The sequence below is a fragment of the Pongo abelii genome, chromosome 16, assembly GCF_028885655.2.
Source record: "Pongo abelii isolate AG06213 chromosome 16, NHGRI_mPonAbe1-v2.0_pri, whole genome shotgun sequence".
Taxonomy (NCBI): domain Eukaryota; kingdom Metazoa; phylum Chordata; class Mammalia; order Primates; family Hominidae; genus Pongo; species Pongo abelii.
In genome coordinates this window covers 38,137,132-38,159,956 of record NC_072001.2, presented here as the reverse complement: position 1 = coordinate 38,159,956, position 22,825 = coordinate 38,137,132, and the positions used below count along the sequence as shown (strand labels likewise).

General features: G+C 35.0%; 1 protein-coding gene and 1 pseudogene across 1 annotated transcript in view; both read left to right on the top strand.

Moving 5' to 3' along the window:
• The window catches only part of DPH6 (diphthamine biosynthesis 6), a 450,913-nt gene that overhangs the window by 222,751 nt on the left and 205,337 nt on the right, over positions 1 to 22,825 (top strand). The gene's annotated exons all lie outside the window — the stretch shown is intronic.
• On the top strand, positions 17,954 to 19,180 carry LOC129050472 (uncharacterized; annotated as a pseudogene).

The following is a 22,825-nucleotide window of genomic DNA, read 5'->3' as shown; positions in this document are numbered from 1 at the left end:
ATCTAATTAAACTAAAGAGCATAGCAGAAAAATAAAATAAAATAAAATAAAAAATAAAAAAACTATCAACAAAGTAAACAGACAGCCTACAGAATGGGAGGAAATTTTTGCAATCTATTCGTCTGACAAAGTCCTAATATACAGTTTACAAGGAACTTAAATTTACAGGAAATAAACAACCACATTAAAAAGTGGGCAAAGGACATGAACAGACACTTATCAAAAGAAGGTATACATGCAGCCAACAAACATATGTAAAAAAGCTCAACATCATTGATCATTAGAGAAATGCAAATCAAAACCACAATGAAATACCATCTCATGCCATTCAGAATGGTTATGATTAAAAAGTCAAAAAACAAGAGATACTGGCAAGGTTGTGGAGAAAAAGGAATGCTTTTACACTGTTGGTGAGAGTGTAAATTAGTTCAACCATTGTTGAATATGGTGTGGCAATTTCTCAAAGACCTAGAGGCAGAAATACCATTTAACCCAGCAATCCCATTACTGAGTATATACCCAAAGGAATATAAATTATTATAAAGATACATGCACACATAGGTTCATTGCAGCACAATTCACAATAGCAAAGACATGGAATCAGCCTAAATGCCCATCATTGAAAGACTGGATAAAGAAAATCCAGTACATATACACCGTGGAATACTGTGCAGCCATAAAAAAAGAACAAAATCTTGTCCTTTGCAGGGACTTGGATGGTGTTGGAAGCCATTATCCTCAGCAAACTAACATAGGAACAGAAAAACCAAACACTGCATGTTCTTATTTGTAAGTGGGAGCTGAATGATGAGAACACATGGACACGTGGTGGGGAACAACACACACGGGGGCCTACTGGGGGCATGGGATAGGGGTAGGGAAAGCATTAGGAAGAATACCTAATGGATGCTGCACTTAATACCTAGGTGATGGGATGATCTGTGCAGCAAACCACCATGGCACACATTTACCTATGTTACAAACCTGCACATCCTGCACATTTACCCCTGAACTTAAAATAAAAGTTGAAGAAAAGAAAAAAAGAAATGACTTTGAAAAACTGGAAGAAAATGTACTTTATTTTGCTATCATAATATACAAGTTTATCTTCAAGCTATATTTTTGTGTATGTACCTATTTTAAACCAAACTTAATTAGAAATTCAAGGGTATTAGAATTAATTGATGCAAGTTGATCTTTAAGGTATCTTTAGATCATTTTTACCTTTTTTAAAAAATGTTTCTTTTTTGACCTGAAATTGGCAGAATCTTATGTAAGCATCCTTCCCTCTTCCATTTTTAAATACAAATTTAGAGGACTTTGAAAAATTAAAAATGGACATCCGTGGCCTGTTTGATACCCATTAGATCCTTGTAGTATTTAGATCCGTGTTTGGTTTTCTGTTCCTATGTTAGTTTGCTGGATAATGGCTTCCAACTCCATCCATGTCCCTGCAAAGGACAAGATCTTGTTCTTCTTTATGGCTGCATAGTACTCCATGGTGTATATGTACCACATTTTCTTTATCCAGTCTATCACTGATGTGCATTTAGGTTGATTCCATGTCTTTGCTATTGTGAATAGTGCTGCAGTGAACCTATGGGTGCATGTATCTTTATAATAGGATAATTTATATTCCTTCACATATATACTCAGTAATGGGACTGCTGGGTCAAATAGTATTTCTGCCTCTAGGTCTTTGAGGAATCACCACACTGTCTTCCACAATGGTTGACTTAATTTACACTCCCACCCACAGTGTAATATGCAATAACAAATTTAACCCAGAATGAATATAAGTTTAATTTCTTACAGGTATGCTCAGTGCTTTAAGTTTCATCATGTATATTACTTTGGCCAGTTTTGGACAAGGTTATTAATTTATGTATTAACAAATTTATGTAGTTGGAATCATTTATTAATTGTGCTAGCCTATTGCTTTCTAATGATGGCCTGACATTGCATGATCAACCTTTTTCCTACTGGAGTATTTTAATTGATGCTTTTTTACTTTGTCTTTTCTTCCTATAATAGCTATATGATATTTTTCCCTTTTCTTTGAGCAATTCATAGCCTAACTCTATGCCTTTTGTAGTATAATACTTTTGCTCCTTTGCATGATTGCAAGATACCAAGTATTCATATCGTTGCTGTGTGACTTCTGTTATTTTACATGGTCATTGGCCACGTTGCATCACCAATATCAATCTGTTTGCCATTCTCAGATATTGGTCTTTTTCGTTAATAGATAAACTGCTCACTTTTTTATGTTTTAGTTTCACTAAATTTAAATTGCGCTTAACTTATTCAATTTCAGCTTTTTTTTTTTAGCTTCCTGATTCCCCATTTCTGATTCTGCTCACTAATCTTTTTCCTTCTTATTTGGCATCCTCACACAAGCTGTGTATGGATAACTGCTCATTTGAAGTGAACTGTATGAGGATAACATCCTTTCTTTAACAAAGGAAGAGGACTGAAATGAAACTTCACCCCCCATCTGGAAATCTTTGACTCTCCTTCTACAAAATAGTGTATATTTGAATCAGTTATATTTTCTTTTTCTCCTTTATTGCTTTGTAGTATAATTGTATGTGCATGCACATACGATTACAAGCTTGTTATGACTCCTTCCTAATTTAACAATAACATTAACAATAATTATCGTCATTAATAGTACTGAGCATCTACTTTGAGATAGACACTCTTTTGAGGGCTCCATATGTTTTATATAATTTAATTCTAAATTACCAATTATTGAATATTACTAAGTACTGTCCTTGTCACCATTTTGCACACCTGGTAAGTTGCAGAGTGGGAATTCAAACATAGGCATCTGACCCCAAGGCCTGAGCAATTTTAACTGCAATAATATATGGCCTTTTAAAAAGTACGATTAAGACAATGTGTTCATGATGCCAAAACAACCAGTTGAAAAATATGAAACTAATCCAAGCCAGATTGTTCTTTATTGAGATAAAAAGGAATAAAACTGATCAAATTATATTACTTTCCATTTAATTCATTTTGTAGTGGAGATGCAATGTGAAAATTGATTGTCATAAATATTTTTTCTTTCTGTCTTTTAGCATCATTGGCTCCTTTTTTCTTTTAACTTTCAAATTTATCCTTTTGCCTAATTTTTTCATTAGTTTCTTCTGAAAACCCACGTACACTCACACACCAAAAATATGATAATTGGAAATGATATTGGATTGGTTATATGAACATGTGAATTATTTTTATAAATTATTTTCTGATATTTTAAAATTTAGGAATAGAATACAAAAACTTTATGTTTATGAAGAGTCTTATCAATTTCCATCCTAGGAGCTGATTCAAAGTAATGTAAGGAGTTTTTGTAGCTGACTTGGCATCTGGAGCACAGGATTTTGGTACTCCCATCGTGTGCTGTTGTCCTATCTATGGTCGCAGCTACAGTGGTGCCAAACAGTTTTGGACACACTGACAATGCTCTACCAGAAGCTCTGGGCATACATTTCTCCATTCTTCTGCTTCAGGGCTTTCTCTGAAGCCAAAGGCACTCCCTCAGCTCTTGTGTCAGGGAAGACCGGAAGGGTGAGGGACTTGCCACCACCTGCAGGAACCCTCAATAATGGAGACAAGACAGGATATTGAGAATAAAGGCACCAACCTGACATCCTTCGGATGAACAATTTTAAGGCACGTTCTACAGAGTTCCTCAGAAAATCCCCAGTAGAATTGATCCTTGGTTGCACAAATCATTAAACAATTCAATAGCATTATTGACTTTTCCTTCCCTGTCTCATTCTCCTCACTCTGCTTTCTGGGATTCATCTTTCAAAAAAATTACCAACATCCAAGTTCAAATGTTAGACTCTCTTTTGGGACAACCCAAACCAAGATAGGAATTTAAAATTAAATCTTCCAATAACATATAGCACCCAGTGTTCTTTTGAATCCTGCATTTTAATTTCAAATTTTCAATGGTACTCTAAAAATCTTTTTAGCCCTACGTACTTTATGCAGTACCATGATTTATCTGTTTCGGGAAGATGATAGATTTATGTATACCTGAAATGTACATTTAAATGCTTCAAGTCTATATTTTAATGTAAAAACTCTTGAACTTTGAGATCATTTAAACAGCATTTGTTACTGTATGTTTACCTTCTCTAACTATGCATAGTTCACTTATTAAAACCCAGTGATAAAGGAAGGGACATATTTCCTTAACTTGACATTTCATTCCACAGGATGTTATTTTTTCCAGGAATTCTGTTTTATGGGACTATATTAGGAAAGTGTTTATTTGACATCTGTCATTATAGGTCTCATTTACTGTTTTCTTTATTTTATCTTACTCTTCAAGGTCAAAAACCAATGTATTCAAGAAAACCTCCCACCAGTTACCAGTGGACTAGCAGCATCTGAGCCACGTTTCTCTCATTCAGTGGAGAAAGCATGTTACATGCGGCTGCTTAAGCCTTTTCTTTTCTCCAAGGTGCTAATTTAGTTAGTATTTAGTGAGTAAGAAAATTGCTTTTAAAAACAGAAAATAAATTAACAGGTTTATTTATTTTTCTTTATTTTTATTCTTCCGAAAACCTGAATCTATAAATGTCTGGTATTAAATGATGTTTAATGATTCGCATTGACTGTCTGGTGATATGTATTTATTTAGAAATTCAAAAACATCAAGGTTGTAGAGAGAAAAAGTAAAACCTGTGGATTTGAAGTGTGTCAGAAATGTATTCTAAAGCTTTATGCAAATAACCAAGGCTCCTTTCTATAGTCAGGTCTCAGATGCATATGTGTATGTATGCCGGGTGGGTTGTCTGCTTCCTAAAGTGCTTTTGTTAACACCATAATTTTAAATTAAGTTTTTCAGAAAGCTGTTCCTGCTGTACATTTTGGCATCTAAGATTAGGTCAGTGGCCATAAATCTCATTTATGTACTTAATGCAAAGGAGATATTGCTGTCTTGGGAATCATGTGGGCCAGATTCCTTACTTTGCCCGTCTTACAAGATATTGACATATAAAACAAAATGCTTCCATTTTGTTTTGCATCTTTCTTCATTTAAAACTTTAAATAAAGAATGTTTATGCAGGGTTCTTTTTCATTCATAAAAATGGAAATCACCCTTAGTGTCTGCATGAGTAGGCTTGTATTCTTGTTCATGTATTCGCATGATAGATTGGCCCATAAAATCTTTACATTTGGCTTGTGCAGTTGAGTTCATGGCTGAATACGGAATGATAAAGAAGCTTTAGCATTTTGTAGAAAGCAAAGAAATCATGCCTTCTAGATGGCCCTTAAGCTAGCTTTTAACTGCCTGGAAATAAAGTAGAAATATATAATCAAACTTGTCATTAAAACACAGTGTTTAGTGTAAATCTTTGGGGCATAATCTGTAAATTCATGCAAAAAATTCTCTAGTATTTGTTTGGTTGTCATTATATTTGCATGGAAATCTGTGAATCCAAACATATTTTTTTTAACCTTTCTATCCATCAGAAGTTAAAATAGAAATGATGGATTGTGTCACTGACCAGTCAAGCAGCCTATTTCTTTCAACACATTACTGTGTATTTACTGTTTTAGCTATATTGTTTTCAATTTCTGGCAAATAGTCAGTTTTTGATCCTGGGTAGAAAATGTCAGTGCTCACATTTCCTGTGGGGTTTTGGCCTTTTTGTGAAAAGGTAGGGGAGAGCTAAGTGAATTACGATGCTGTCATCTGAAGAAACCACAATGTATTTCTTTGCCAAATTTTAGCAAGAACAGAACTGATCATCTGCTTGTACAAGCCTTTCCTTGAACCCTACCAGCAGTTCACTCAGGCTTCTCTGACTGTTCTCTTTCATGCGTGAGAATGTAGCATACAGAAGTCCTTTTAACCTTCCCTTTGCAAGGTTAATTGATTTAGTTAACCACAAGGAAGATAAATTTTGTCAAAGGAATTTAGAAATCTAAATTTAGAAATTCAGGTATTTAGAATTTCATAACTAAGCTTAAATAATATTAAAATTAAAATAAGTTGCCTCAATGCAAATAGTTTATGGAGAATGCTTGTCTTTTATTAATTTATTGAAAACTGGCACCTCTCTCATCCACAACTCTATTTCCCTGCATTCTATATATACACAAATGCTATCTGCTACTACCAGATACATTTGTATATAATAATCTTAGAAATCAATACATTCTGAGTGTTAATAATAGCTAATACACATTGTAATTATCTGGTATTATAGATTATCATGCTTAAGTGTACCTCAATCACCATGAGTCTGTATCTTCTAATATCTTTTACTGACTGATATGGTTTGGTTCTGTGTCTCCACCGAAATCTCATCTTGAATTGTACTCCCATAATTCCCATGTGGGAGGGAACCAGTGGGAGATAATTGAATCATGGGGGCAGTTTCCCCCATATTGTTCTTGCAGTAGTGAATAAGTCTTACGAGATCTGATGATTTTATCAGGGGTTTCCGCTTTTGCATCTTCCTCATTCTCTCTCTGCCTGCTGCCATCCATGTAAGATGGGAGTTGCTCCTCCTTGCCTTCCACCATGATTGTGAGGCTTCCCCAGCCACGTGGAACTGTAAGTCCAATTAAACCTCTTTCTTTTGTAAACTGCCCAGTCTCTGGCAACTTATCAGCAGCATGGACGGACTAATACACTGACCCATATGGAAGTGTCTTTGTTTGGACTAATGACATTATTTTCCTACCTATTTGGAACAATTCATTTAAAAATTCTCAATATTAAGAATTGTGACAAGGATTCTTCTTTAGTTTTACATAATTTCACATTATCTTCTTGGATAAATAATTTGAGTCTTTATTTCCTCTTAGTACCTTGTTCTCTTATCACCTTTTCTTCTTTTGGTCAGCCATATCCAGTCTTTCCATAACATTATTTAGCAATACTTTTATTTATTTATTTATTTAGTTTTTAGCAATACTTTTAAAGCACCTACTCTGTGTCAAGTACTATGCTAGTTGCTGGATTTATTACAGAGAATAAAATAGACATTTTCTGTACTCGCAACATTTGGAGTCTAGCAGGGAAAATACATGTAATTATACAAAGTAGAGGAGAGAGAGAGACAAAAATGGAAAGAGAAAGAAATACACCTAACTCAGATTTTTGCATTCCAGGTGTCAAAGGGGTTACCAGGTGAAGATGGCAGAAAGAAGGAGAAAAATGGGGCCTGTCAGGGATAATTAATAGCATTTTAAAGCCTAGGAGCAAGAGAAAGTATGATGACACAGAGGACCTGAAAATAGTGGTAGAGGCTATGATAGACTCTACCTTTTCACAATGAGGAAATATGGAGCTCATTAATTTTTATATATATATATAAGTTTGCCTGACTTCATGCAAGTGCGTGGAAGTTTTGATGGTTCATGTTGCAGTGAAGATGAGTGAACTAAACAGAGAAGCTCCTACATTGTAGAGGAGTTTAAATAAACAAGGTACAGTCGTAGCATTATGCTGTTATAGCTGGAGGATTTGCAATGTATTTGATCAGGAGTTAGTTAAGCAAATAACTAAAGAGTCAAGTGGTCATGGTATAAGCTGGTAAGTTTTGATATGGTGAAGTAGAGAGTCAAACTAGAGAGGGGCTGCTCAGTCTAAAGTTACTCAAAATACTCTATTTAACAAAGCATGGGCTTAAAACCTCTGAATCAACCCAACTGTCTTATTTCCTAGCTGAGGAAACCAAGGCCTAGAGAAGTTAGAGACCAAAGTCTCACAACAAGTGAGCAGCAAAGATGGTACTGGAACACGTCTCCTGACTTTCACTTTGCTCACTTGCCATTGTTTAAAGAACCTTTTCTAGAGGCCAGGCACGGTGGCACTTTGGGAGGCCAAGGTGGGCGGATCACGAGGTCAGCAGATAGAGACCATCCAGGCTAACATGGTGAAACCCCGTCTCTACTAAAAATACAAAAAAATTAGCCAGGCGTGGCAGCAGGCACCTGTGGTCCCAACTACTCGGGAGGCTGAGGCAGGAGAATGGCGTGAACCCACCCAGGAGGTGGAGGTTGCAGTGAGCCAAGATTGCGCCACCGCATTCCAGCCTGGGGGACAGAATGAGACTCCGTCTCAAAAAAAAAAAGAACCTTTTCTAGAAATTTTAGTCAGTACTTTTGGAGCAGAAAAATTATATTTGATTTCAGAAAGTCGATTTTAGGAAGCATTTACAAACTAGACTACAACTGCTAAGCAAGAACTAAAATGTTTAATATGCTGCAAATCTTGCAACATTACACATAGTGTAACCGGTGTAGATTGCAGAATACAAGATTTGAATGATTAAGGCAGCTTCCTTATATGGAAATTTGGACATTTTATAGGGCCTTTGCACTTGTAGTTCTTCTCCCAAATACTAGCATGGCTCACTTCTTCATGCTTCTTACCTGTCACCTTCTCAGCAAGGTCTTTCCTGGCTACTCTATGAATGCCACACTCCCACTCTAATATTTCCTCTGCTGGTTCCTTGCCTTAAATGTCTGTTTAACACTCATCCCTGTCTAACATGGAATATATTTTACTTCTTTAGTTTTTCTTACTGTCTGTGATCCTCAGCTAGAATGCAGGTTCTTAGTGAGGTAGGGATGGGGAGGTAAAAATTCTGACATCCTGAAGGAACTTAGTAAGTATTTATTGAATACTACATAAAACACAAGTATTTTGTCACTTATAAGACTACTTACATGCCAGGCATGGTGGCTCATGCCTGTAATCACAGAACTTTGGGCGGCTGAGGTGGGAGGGTTGCTTGAACCCAGGAGTTTGAGACCAGCCTGGGCAATATAGCAAGACCCTATCTCTACAAAAAATTTTTTAAAAAATTAGCTGGGCACGGTGGTGCATGTCTGTAGTCCCTACTACTCAGGATGCTGAGGTAGGAGGATCGCTTGAACCTAGGAGGTTGAGGCTGCAGTAAATCACATTTGCACCACTGCACCCAGCCCAGGCAACAGAAAGACCCTGTCTCTTAAAAAAAAAAAAAATTCTTTTTAAATTTTAAAAGATTACTTGGCTAATTTTAAAAGAAACTAAAAGTAAAAACTGATTTATTAATTATGTATGTAACTTAGTATTTCCATATACAAAATTTGCAAAGACAATTGAGCTTTAATAGGTAGTTATATTTTGTATTTGACAAATAGAAATCAGTTTTGATGTTTTCAAGAAAAATGATAATATGTTTATGCTATTTTTATGTGTGGATATGAAAAAATTCAATGTTAGAGGAAAGAATATAATAAAAAAGTAAAGGTGAGACAGTAAGTTTACACATGTTCAAGTTCAGAAAACACTGACAATTTTCTAAACTCATAGTGCCAATTTCTACTTCCATCAGCAATGTATTGTTTTTGTTCCATATCTTTGTCAACAGTTGGTACTGTCGGGTTTTTAAAATTTTTTCTATTCTGATTGGCATATTGTGTTATCTTGTGTTGGTATTAGTTTGCATTTCCCTAATTACTACTGAGATTGAACTTCTTTCCATATATTTATCTGCCGTTTTGTGTCTTGTCTATTTTTCTATTGCATTATCTATCCTTTTTATTGATATACATTATTTCTTTATATATTCTAGATATGAGAACTTTGTCAAATATTTTTGTTGGAGATATCTTTTCCCATTCTGTTGTTTGACTTTTCACTGTTTTAGTGGTATCTTTTATGAGCAGAATTTGTCAATTTAGTGTAGTACAGTTTATTATTTTTCCCTTATGGTTAGTGTTTTCAATGTCCTCTTTAAAAAAACATTTACAAGTTCAAGGCCATGAAGAAATGTTATGATATCTTCTAGAAAGTTTATTGTTTACCGTCCAGATTTAGATCTACACTATCCTCCCTCCTCCACTCCCAGCTGATTTTTGTGGGTGGAGTGAGGTTAGGTTTAGCTTTTATGTTTTCCTCATGTACATACAATGGAATCAGCACTGTGGATGTAAAGGATAATTCTTTCTCCCAGGCTCTGCAGTGTTACCTTTCTCATAAATTAAGTATTCATACAACTGTGTCCCTTTTTCCAAACTCTTTTATCTGTTCTCTTAGTCTAATTGTCTATTTTTGTTCTAGTAACACAGTGTCTGAATTATAATAGCTTTTAAGTAAGTCTTGATATTTAAATAGAATAAGTTCTCCAGCTTTGTTCATTAGAATTATCTTGGTATTTTTTAACCCTTTGTATTTCCATGAATATTTTAGATTCAGTTTGTCAATTTGAATTAAAAAAAACCAGCTGGAATTCAAATTAGGAATGTATTAAACATATAAAGTAATTAGGGGAAAATGTCAAACTTCAAACTCTGAACAGTAAATGCTTAATCACATGTGATGCTAAGGAACCTTCAAATCCAAAAAAGAGAAATCAAGGGCACCAAATGTAACAAACTCCTGTACTTCTTCCATCTTTTTGTGATTTTTTTGCACTGGGCTGTGTAAAAATTCTTTAGCTCAATCTTCCAGCTCAATAAGCTGATGATTATATCTGTTCCTTCTGCTATTCATCCCAAGTACTAAGATTTTGTTTTATTTAAACTTATAATTGTTTCACTTTCATAGCAGCCAGTTTTGTTAAGACAGACACATCTTCCCTAATTTATCTGATACTAATTATAATAATTTTATTTTGTTTCCCATATTAATTCAGTTTCCTAAAAGGTAAAATTCTTTTGTTTGTTGAGTTCAATGCCTCATGCCTCTTTTTTGTGCTTGTTTTGGTTTTCCTTCAATTTTGGTAATTATTGACTATCGGTTTATATTTATGGATAAGCATCTTGATTTATATTTATATTTATGGATAAGCATAAATATATTTATGGATTTATATTTATATGGATAAGCATAAATATATTTATGGATTTATATTTATATTTATGGATAAGCATCTTGATTCCTGATTACTGCTATCTGCAATGTATGTTCTCACTTTCAGTGACAATCTTTTATCTCCTGGTCCTGAGTGCAGGCTCCAAATGTAAGAGCTGTCTTTCGGAGATAGGGGAGAGGAAATGTTAGAAGTCATAAAGGGAACTTCTAGAAATGACTGAGAACAACTTAAGTAACAACATTATAAGGCACAGTGGAAGGAAGGAGTGGTTTTGTATCTAAGTAACTGATGCACTTATCTGTATTATATTCTTCATCTTATTTTTGTTGAGTTTAAGAAAAATAGAGTTTATCTTTCCCTCCCATTCCTCCTACTTCTGCAGTTAGCAATTTCTATTTGTAATTCTTTTGAAAGATGCCTTATAACTTTATGCAATACACTTATATCTCTAATAATATAGCATCTTCGGACATTCTCTATTGCTCTATTGTCCCCTACTATAAAGGGTGAGGAATTAGCTAAATTTTACTTGATGTTTACCATATGCTGGGCACTGTATTAACTCATTTATCCTCACAGCAACCCTGAATTATGAACTGTTATTATCCCCATTTTGCAGATGATGAAGCTGAGGCATCTAGAAGTTAACAAGGTCAAATTTACGTAGCAAGCCAGTGGTGGGATACGCTCAAGCACACTGGCTTTGATGCCTCTGCTTTACCCTCTTTGCAATATGGCTTCTCTATAGGTCAGCAAAATACCTATATTATAACTCTGTTATTGAAGGATTATATAAGAATATTAGGTACTTTTCTCAAGCTATTTAGCTATGAAATTTTAAATGAGAAATTTAAGTGTAGAAATTTGTCATATGTTATAAAATTATTTCCGTCAGAATTCTGATAGCAATGATTCCTCAGTACTGATGCTTAGCAAATACGTATTGGATGAATTCTTGTGCTGCATTTAGTTATTTTATTAGTAATTGTGAAAAGAATTCCCCTGTACTGTTAAAGCAATTTGATGGTAGAATAACTTTAGAACATTAATCCTTACTTTTAAATGAATTCTCCTTGGGCAAACAATATATAAAGATGAAATGATCCAGCATAAAGTGAACAATAGGCTTTTATTAAAATGTCTAAATGTAGAGTAACTAAAGAGGTCAGCTGGCAACTGCACTGTTTTGGAAAGCTACTGACTTTGGGAGCAAAGTGATGTTGACAAAGTCACCTCTACTGTTCAGATTTTGAAGTTTGATGACATCCTGTGTTCACTCTGTAAATAAAAATACCTTAAGAAAAAAAAAAGGAAACAAAATGTTTTCCCCTCCTTCCCCAAATGGCACACTCTCTTGGCTGTAGTCCCATAAATATGTTCATTGAAACAAAACCAAAAATGTGTAAAGCCAGACATAAAACCAAAATTCTCTATAAGAAAGCTGACTTGAAGACATTCATAGAAAAGTGACATGTCTAAAGCCTCTTATACCTTAATAACATCATCCTTAAATAGATTTTTTAATGCCATGTTCAGAATTTGACCTTAAGTTTTTAAAACTCCAATTTAATTACTTTATGTCTCCACTATATAAGATTTGAGAAGAAAAGGATTAAAATCCATTCTCAAAGTCATTCATGAGCATTGTCTTCATTATTTTTTCCTTTATTCTTTTATTTGTTGTTTAAATAACATAATATTTAAATGAAAATGTTAAAAATTCTGTTCAAAGGTATTGTTAAATTCCTTCTGAAAACTGAAGAGAGTTTTCCTATTTTTTTATTCCTTCAATCAAGTAGGTATAACCTGAGATAAACATGATGTTCAGAGGCATATAATAGAGTTCAGAATATAAGAACAAGCTGATGATCAAGTTTCCTACCAATCCAGGAAATGTCCCACAATACAGAACAGTTTGGAAAATATGGGAGAAAAATTAAGAGATATAGAGGAGAATTTGAGGAGGTCACACTTTCAAATAAATAGGAATAAATAGGTGGTGGTAGAAAAATAATTTTTGAAAATAGAAGAAAATTGTCTGTAGTTTTAAAAATTATATGATTATTCAGATTAAAGCTCCCACCCAAAACTTGTTAGATGCTGTCAGGGTTATACTGTCCAACTCCAAGGTAAAAGAGAAATGTAGTGATACAGAAAAGACAAGGAAAGGAAATTTTAAATATATAGGTATGACATGACCAAAAATTATTAGAAAATGGTTGTGAAACTGCCTTTGCAAAATTATGATAGTAAAAGAAATCTGACATAGTTGACTCCATTTTGCTTTTAACCTCCAAGCCATCCTTGGTCATTCCTAGGCGAAGGCCAAGCTAACCTTGGGAGGAATTTAGTTTATAGTTTAAAGCAATTATAACAGTAGTCCCTCCCTAATCTAACCCTCTCCTTGCTTAGAGACCAAAAACCTCCTTTGTAAGAATAGGATTATGGGAAGGGCTTCAATGTGGCTAAAATGTAGGGATAGTGTCTATAATCCCTTACTGCTCAAGATATCATGTGGCCAGAGGTCTCAAGATTTGTGACTTTTCCAATTATTCCTATAGATAACGTCACTATGTAGAAGCTAAGATTGGTTTTTAAGATATTTTTCAGTCTGAGCCCATGTGGACCCATGACTTATGACTCAGCTGGTCCTGCAGCCCCACCGGAGGTAGACTCAGTGCATGAGGGCTATTTTCTACACCCTTGTGATTTCGTCCCCAACCAATCAGCAACACCCATTTCCTGGCCCCCTGCCCACTAAATTCTCCATAAAAACCCTAACCCCTGAGTCTTTGGAGAGACATATTTGAGTGATAACTTCAGTTCTCCTGTGTGGGCGAGGTTCCCGTCAGTTAAACTCTTTCTCTACTACAATTCCATAATCTCAGTGAATTGATTATGTCTGTGAAGTGGTCAGAAAGAACCCATCATGAAATTACAGTGGCAATACAACTTGAGAAGTGGGAAGAAACATGTCTATTCAGAGTCACCTCTAGATGAATGAAATAATATTAGGAGGACCTCTTTTAGAAAATCCATAAAACTGCCCTTTTTCTTACCTTCTTATTGAAGTATTCCCACAGAGAAAAGAGCACAAATCAAGAATACAGCTTAATGAATGTTTACAAAGTGATCACACCTGTGTAACTATTACCCGAGTCAAGAAATAAACATTATCAAAACCACAGAAGTTCTCCCTTCTTTGTGCCCTTCATAGTCACTATTGCTCCTCTCTTACCAGAAGGTAACCACAGTTCTCACAATTAATACATAAATTATTAGTTTTGCTTGTTTTTGAACTATATAAAGATGAAAATATTTGGTATTTACTCCTATGTATTCTATTGTGCCTGGCCTCTTTTGAAACCACCTTTGCAAAATTATGACAGTAAGAGAAATATGACATAGTTGACTCCATCTTGCTTCTAGCCTTACAAGCTGGCTGTCTTCACGCTGTCCTTGGCATAGGCCAAGCTAACCATGGGAGGAATTTAGTTCATAGTTTAACCTTAAAGCAAGGGTGATGATAGCTTTCTCCAAAGCTAAACTGCCTTTGTAAAACTATTGAAAGACCACAAAATTAAGAAGGAAACTGAACTCTGCTAAAATGTAGACATAGTTTCTATAATCCCTTACTGCTCAGAGGTCATCATGGGACCAGAGGTCACAAGATTTGTGACTTCCCCAGTTGCTCCTGTAGATAACATCACAATTGAAGAACCTAAGATTGGCCTTTTGAGGGTTTTCTTCAGACTTTTCCATTTCTGATGACCAGCTGACTCCACTCATACCCATGGAATTTAGGGAGACCCTTCAGAGAGAAGATCAGGGTTCAGAAAACTGACTGAATGTTTTAAGAGCTTTTATTTTTTTCTCCCTGCCAAAATTCCATTGAAATGACAGAAGAAATATAAAATAATAATAAATCTATAGCAATTTTAGAAAGCAGGGAAAAGTGCCATCAGCAGTGTGAGTTTTTGGAACGTATAAAAGAAATAGGATTAGGTGGATGGCCAATTACAACAAAGTTGACCCTGCAACTCCACAGAGAAGGAAAAGATTCTGCAAAACAAAGGGAACCATGAATATAAGCCCAAGATTAACAACTGCAGGGAACTAGAAGGAATAGGCTGTGTCTGGAGAGCCAGCTATTTAATTATAGGGTAGTAAAACAATTGCACCAGCACTCTGCTTGCAAAGCAGTTGGCTTTCTTACATACGGGATAAAGCCACAAATATAGAAATCTAAATCTGATGTGGGAGATTCCCAAAGGAGCCTTTGATTGGGTAGAGGTTCTCCTGACTTATGGGCCCCAAAAGAGAAGGAAGTGTATACACTCAAAAGATATCCAACCATATAAGCCAGCTGACAGTGTGTCCAGAACCCATGTAATCATCTACACCCTTGGAGCCAGGTGAACATTTTCACTTGAAATATATTCCAGCTAACAATATAAGAACCAGAGAGAGAGGCATCAAACTTAGCAAACAAAATAATATATCCTTTGGGAAAACAAAATTAATTTGGGAAATAAATGAAATTTCAGAATTATTTTACTTAATATTTTTAGTGACATTCAAGCAGATAATATATCTGAAAAAAAAGCCATGAAAATGAAATGATTCATGATTTTTTAAAAATCAGTAGTTGGGCTGAAAAGTAGAAAGAACAAACTAAAGATCAGTTTAATGAACTGAAAGGCTGGACAGACTAATTTTCACATAGTTCCATGTGAAATGGCAAACAGGAAAAGAGTATAAGAATTTATTATGCTTAACATCATTTCTTTTCCTTTTTGGGTTTTGCAAATTCTGTTGTAATTCTTTGTCAGTCTTTCTTTCCCAATCTTGCTTTACATTTTCCAGAAATTTCTTACTGTTCTTGTATGTTGGTAGCACGCCTCTAACTTTGCAGCATTTCTAAAAATATATTTTATTATATATTATTATAAATAAATATATATAAGAAATACATATATTTCTTGAGATGGAATCTCGCTCTGTCACCCAGGCTGGAGTGCAGTGGCTGATCTCGGCTCACTACAATATCCACCTTCCATGTTCAAGCAACTCTTGTGCCTCAGCCTTCTCAGTAGCTGGGATTATAGGCACGCACCAACACGCCTGGCTAATTTTTGTATTTTTAGTGGAGACGGGGTTTCTCCATGTTGGCCAGCCTGGTCTTGAACTCCAGGCCTCAGGTGATCCGTCTGCCTCGGCCTCCAGAAGTGCTGGGATTACAGGCGTGAGTCACCACGCTCAGCCTCTAAGAATATATTTTTAGATTTACCTTTCTACTGTCACTTCAGGACAATTTGGAAAGGGATGAGACATAAATACTTAAGTTCAATTGATCACCTTGAACCACAACAATATAATCTTAAGGTTTTTTTATGCTTTTTTTTTCAGCATCTACATTAAGGATACATATCATCTTAAGATTTGAGGGAAGAGCCTTTCACATTCATTACCTTGGGGTTTTTCAATTTTCTTTTACATTTGGTTTATTTTTCAGAATGTGCATAGAAATCATGTTGCCAGAAGTACTTTTCTCAGTAGATTGCCTTGTCCACCAGAGTGACCTGAAGATTGGTGATGGTCTCTCTCCACTTAAAACAATCCTGCACATTCAGAGTATTTCTCACTAGGCACCTGCTAGCAGTGGACAATATAGTTAGTCTATGAAGGTTAGTAGACTTGCTTAAGGTTTTTTTGTTTTTGTGGCAACCAAGTAGGTGAAGTAAGTTGACCAGCTGGCTCTTTTTCAATAACAAAGTTTATAAATAAAAATGCATTAGTGATCTCAAGTGTGTATACCGACAGCTTTAAAATGCTAGACCTTGATTACAATCCTATGTAAAAATCCCATAAAATATATTTATATATGATTTCATCTAGAAAAAACTATTCCAAATACATTATACACAGATTTTTTGGTGAGTAACTGAAAATAAATAAAAATTTATTTTATAGTACAGTTTTAAATGTGAAAAATGATTCCTGGATCAGTTTCTGCAGTAGAAGACTTCTAGTGGTTCTTATGTGTTGTAGTCTTAGTTTAGGCTATGAAGCAAAGATATTTGTTGTTTTTAGTTCTTGATTTCTAGCTTAATTAAATAGTGGTCAAAGAATGTACTTCATATGATTTTAGTTTCTTTAAATTCATTGAGGCTTGCTTTATGGCCTAGCACACAATCAATTTTGGTAAATGATTTATATGCACTTGTAAAGAATATGTATTCTCTTATCATTATGTGCACCGTTATATATGTGCCCGTTAAGTAAAGTTTACCAAAAGTTTTCTTTAGATCTTCTATATCTTTGCTAATTTTTTCTTTATCAGTAACTGAGAGAGGTGGTTGTATGGATTTGTTTTCTCCTTTAAGTTCTGTCAGATTTTGCTTTAGTTATTTGAAGATATGTGAAATCAAATTTAGAATTATTTTCTTTTCCTGGTGGATTTTCTTTTGCTACATGTTCTGCTTCAATAATAAAATAACTATACCAACTTTCTTTTGCTTAATATTTCCATAGTATATCTTTTTCCACCTTTTTTATTTCTAACCTTTCTCTATCCTTGTATTTAAGGGATATGCCTTTTAAGCAACATCTGGTTGTACTTTTAATCCAGTTTGGAAATATTTGGCTTTTAATTTGAGCGATTGCTTTTAATATACTTACTGATATATTTGTGTTTATACTTATCCTCTATTTTCTGCCTGCTCTCCTGCTATATGCTCCTTTTTTTTCTTCTTTGCAATATTTAATTAGGCATTCTTCATTATTCTATTCCCGCCTTTATTGGTTTATTAATTATACATTCATTTACTGTGTTTTACTGCATATGCTAAGGAATACAATATATTGCCTGGACTTATTACAACCTAATATAACTTTTCAGATATTTACATTTCTTGGACAATGCTAGGTCTGTAAAGTATTTTAACTTTATTTATTACCATCCTTTGTGTTATTAATCATTTTAGTCCTATATATGTTTTAGCTCCCAGAAGACATTATAATTACTGTTTTTTACAATCAATAACCATTTATATTCACCCACATTTTTATTCTTTCTGTCATATTTCAGTCCTTTCTGAATTTCTATGTATTCATTTGGAATCTGCTTTTTTTCTTTTTTTTTTTTTTTTTTTGTCCAGGGGAACTCATGTTAGTATATATTTTAGTGAGAATATGCTGGTGAAAATTTTACATGCTTTTGTTAGTCTGGAAATGTCTCTATTTTGCCTTCTTGTTTAGAGAGTATCTTTCTTTCTTTCTTTCCTTCTTTCTTTCTCTCTCTCTCTTTCTTCCCTCCTTCCCTCCCTCCTTTCTTTCTTTCCTTTTCTTTTTCTTTTTCTTTCCTTTTCTTTCTTTCCTTTCTTTCTTTCTTTCTTTCTCTCTCTTTCTTTCTTTATTTTTCTTTCCTTCTTTCTTTCTTTCTCTCTCTCTCTCTTTCTTTCTTTCTTTGTTTTTTTCAGAGTCTCTCTCTGTCACCCAGGCTGGAGTGGTGCAGTGGCACAATCTCAGAACACTGCAACCTCCACCTTCCAGGCTCAAGCAATCCTCCTGTCTCAGCCTCCCAAGTAGCTGGGACTACAGGCACATGCCACCATGCCTGGCTAATTTTTTGTATTTTTTTGTAGAGATGGGGTTTCACCATATTGCCCAGGCTTGTCTCAAACTCCTTGGCTCAAGCAATCTGCCTGCCTCACCCTTACAAACAGCTGGAATTACAGGGTTGAGCCATTGTGCCCAGCCCTAGAGAGTTTTATGCTGGGTATAAAATTCTAGAAAGACAGTTCTCTTTTGGCATCTTGAAGATATATTTCCATTGTCTGTCTTTTATTATTTCCATTAAGAAGTCAACCATAATTCTTACTGCTGTACCTTTGAAGGTAATGTATAGTCTTGCCATTTATCTGTTTTCTGGTTTTTTTCTTTGTCCTTTGTCTTTGGTTTTCATCAGTTTTACTGGGCTATACCTAGGTGTTGTTTTCTTTGCCCGCATGTCTTTCACTTCAGAAATTCTTTGCCTTTATTACTTAAATTGTTCTGTCTTATTCTTTTCTCTTCTGCTCCCTCTGGGACTCTAATTAGATACACCTTTTTACCAGGCCTATATAGCTATAATCTTTTCAGTATTTCCATTCTTTTTATTCACCAAGTTTCAGCTTAAATACTTTCTGGCATTTCTTCTAAATCACTAAGCCTCTCTTCAGCTTCCAGTATTCTATTTAACCTACTTATTAAGTCCTTAGTTTCAGTGATTACATTTTTTTAAGTTTCAGGTTGCTTTTCAGTTCTTTTTTATACATTCCAGCCAGCTCTCTGGAATCTATAAATTATTCATCCTATCACCTATTTTTGACATATTAATCACATGTCTTTTTTAAAACAATTTTTTCTTGATGCTTAACAGATGTCCATAGTTTTGGGGTACATGTAAATAATTTAATACATTCATATAATTTGTAAAGATCAAATCAGTATACTTGGAATATCTATCACCTTAACTTTTTTTAAGATTCTAGAAACACTTGAATTATTCTCTTCTAACTATTTTGAAATGTACAATAAATTATTGTAAACTGTAGCCACCCTAATGATTTATCAAATACTAGGTCTTATTTCTTCTATTAGACCATGTATTTGTACCTATTAATCAATTTATCTTCATAGTTCCCTTCCCCCTACCCTTCCTGGCATCTGGTAACCACCAATCTACTCTCTATCTTCTCAAGATCAACTTTTTTAGTTCCCACATTGAGTATGAACCTGCATTACTTGTCTTTCTGGGCTTGGCTTATTTCACTTAATGTAGTGACTTCCAGTTCTATCCATGTTGCTGCAAATGACAGGATTTGAGCCTTTTTTGCAGCTGAATAATATTTCATTGTGTATCTATACCACATTTTCTTTATCCGTTCATCTGTTCATACGCACTTAGGTTGATTCCATATTTTGACTATTGTGAATAATGCTGCAATAAACATGGGAGTGCAGATAGCTCTTTAACATATTGATTTCCTTTCTTTTGGATATATACCCAGTAGTGGAATTACTGGATCATATGGTAGTTATATTTTTAGTTTTTTGAGAAACCTCTATACTGTTCTCCATAGTCGCTCTGCTAATTTACATTCCCACCAACAGTGTATGAGGGTTCCCCTTTTCCACATCCTCACCAGCATCTGCTACTGCCTGTCTTTTTGACATAAACCATTTGGACTGAGGAGAGATAATATGTCACTGTTGCAAAGTAATTGCAGTTGCGGACTATGAATTTTAAACCATTATAACTATGCTCAAACACATATTTATTAATTAAAATAGGAACCGTTACAATCAACACATTTTTGCCAATAAGAAATAAGTTTGTTTATTCCTATGGTGTAAAAATTTGTGCTTTAGGATTCAACAAACTCTTGGAAAGCATTTTCTGCATTCTGCTGGTTGTGGAAGCATTTTCCCTGCAAAAGGTTGTCAAGATGCTTAAAGAAGTGGGAGATGGTTGGTGAGAGGTCAGGTGAATACGGCGGATGAGGCAAAACTTTGTAGCCCAATTCGTTCAACTTTTGAAGTGTTGGTTGTGCGACATGAGGTCGGGTGTTGCCATGAAGAACTGGGCCCTTTCTGTTAACCAATGCCAGCTGCAGGCATTGCAGTTTTTGGTTCATCTCATCAATTTGCTGAGCATACATCTCAGATGTAATCATTTCGCCAGGATTCAGAAAGGTGTAGTGGATCAGACCAGCAGCAGACCACCAAACAATGACCGTGACCTTTTTTTTGGTGCAAGTTTGGCTGTAGGAAGTGCTTTGGAGCTACTTCTCGGTTCAACCACTGAGCTGATCATCACCAGTTGTGGTATAAAATCCACTTTTCCTCGCATGTCACAATCCCATCAAGAAATGGTTCATTGTTGCACAGAAAAAGAGAAGACGACACTTCAATACAATGATTTTTTTTATTTTTGCTAGGCTCTTAAGGCACCCACTTATCTAGCTTTTTCACCTTTCCGATTTGCTTCAAATACCAAATGACCATAGAATGGTTGACATTGAGTTATTTGGCAACTTCTCGTGTAGTTGTTAGAAGATCAGCTTCAATGATTGCTCTCAGTTGGTTGTTGTCAACTTCCGATGGCTGGCCACTGTGCTCCTCATCTTCAAGGTTCTTGTCTCCTTTGTGAAACTTCTCGAACCACCACTGCACTGGACGTTTGTTAGCAGTTCCCAGACCAAATGCGTTGTTGATGTTGCAAGTTGTCTCCGCTGCTTTACGACCCATTTTGAAGTCAAATAAGAAAATCGCTCGAATTTGCTTTTTGTTTAACATCATTTCCATAGCCTAAAATAAACATAAAATATATACCAAGTAATAAGTCGTTAGCAAAAAAAAATGAGAAATATGCATTAAAGTGATATATGACATAACCACATGTATTTAAAAATGTATTCCAATATCAAATGGCAAATTTCAACAATGCTAAAACCACAATTACTTTTGCACCAACTTACATTTCTCTGATTACTGATATTGAGTATTTTTTCATATATTTGTTGACCATTTGTACGTCTTCTTTTGAGAAATGTCTTTTCAGAGCTCTTGACCATTTTTTTAATTTGCCTTTTTTTTTTTTGGTGCTATTGAGTTGTTTGAGCTCCTTATATATTCTGGCTATTAATCCCTTGTATGATGGATAGATTGCAATATTTTCTCCCATTCTGTGGGATGTCTCTTCACTCTATTGATTGTTGTCTTTGCTGTGCAGAAGCTTTTTAGCTTGACATGATCCCATTGGTCCATTCTTGCTTTGGTTGCCTGTGCTTTTGGTGTCTTACACAAAATAAATATTTGCCCAGACAAATGCCCTGGAGTCATTCTCCAATGTTTTCTTCTAGTAGTTTCATAGTTTCAGGTCTTAGATTTAAGTCTTAAGTCAATTTTGATTCAATTTTTGTGTATGAATAGCCCTGTGCACACACAACATGATTTTTTTTTAGAAAAACCAAAAGATGCCACCGAAAAAAATGTTAGAACTGATAAATGAATTCAATAATTGCAGGATACAAAAATCAGTAGTGTTTATATACACCAACAACAAACAATCTGAGAAGAAAATCAAGGAAACAATCTCATTTGCAATAGCTACAAATAATATATAATACCTAGGAATCAATTTAACCAAAGAACTGAAAGATCTGTATAATAAAAAGTATAAAACACTTATGAAAGAAATTGAAGAGAAAATAAAAAGAAAAGATATTTCATGCTCATGGATTGGAAGAATTAATATTGTTAAAATGACAGTACTCCCCAAAGCAATTTACAGATTCAATGTAGTCCCTAACCAGATACCAAGGATGTTCTTCACAGAAATAGAAAAAAAAATCCTGAAATGTATATAAAACCACGAAAGACTCCAAATGGCCGAAGCAATCCTGAGCCAAAAGAACAAAGCTGGAGACATTACACTACCTGATCTAAAAAAAAAAAGATTTTTTTTTTTTTTAAACTGAGTCTCACTCTGTAGCCCATACTGGAGTGCAGTGGTGTGATCTCACCTCACTGCAGCCTCCGCCTCCTAGGTTCAAGCCATTCTCCTGCCTCAGCCTTCCAAGTAGCTAGGATTACAGGCACCTGCCACCATGCCCAGATAATTTTTTTTGTGTGTGTTTTTAGTAGAGATGGGGTTTCACCATGTTGGCCAGGCTGATCTCAAACTCCTGACCTCAAGTGATCCACCCGCCTCAGCCTCCCAAAGTGCTGGGATTACAGTCGTGAGCCATTGCTCCCAGCCTGCCTTCAAAATTTACTACGAAGCTATAGTAACCAAATCTACATGGTAGTGGTATAAAAACAAACACATAGACCAATGGAACAAGCTAGAGAACCCAGATATGAATCCCTACACTTAGAGCCAACTTATCTTTGACAAAGGCACCAAGAGCCTACAGTGAGGAAAGGACAAT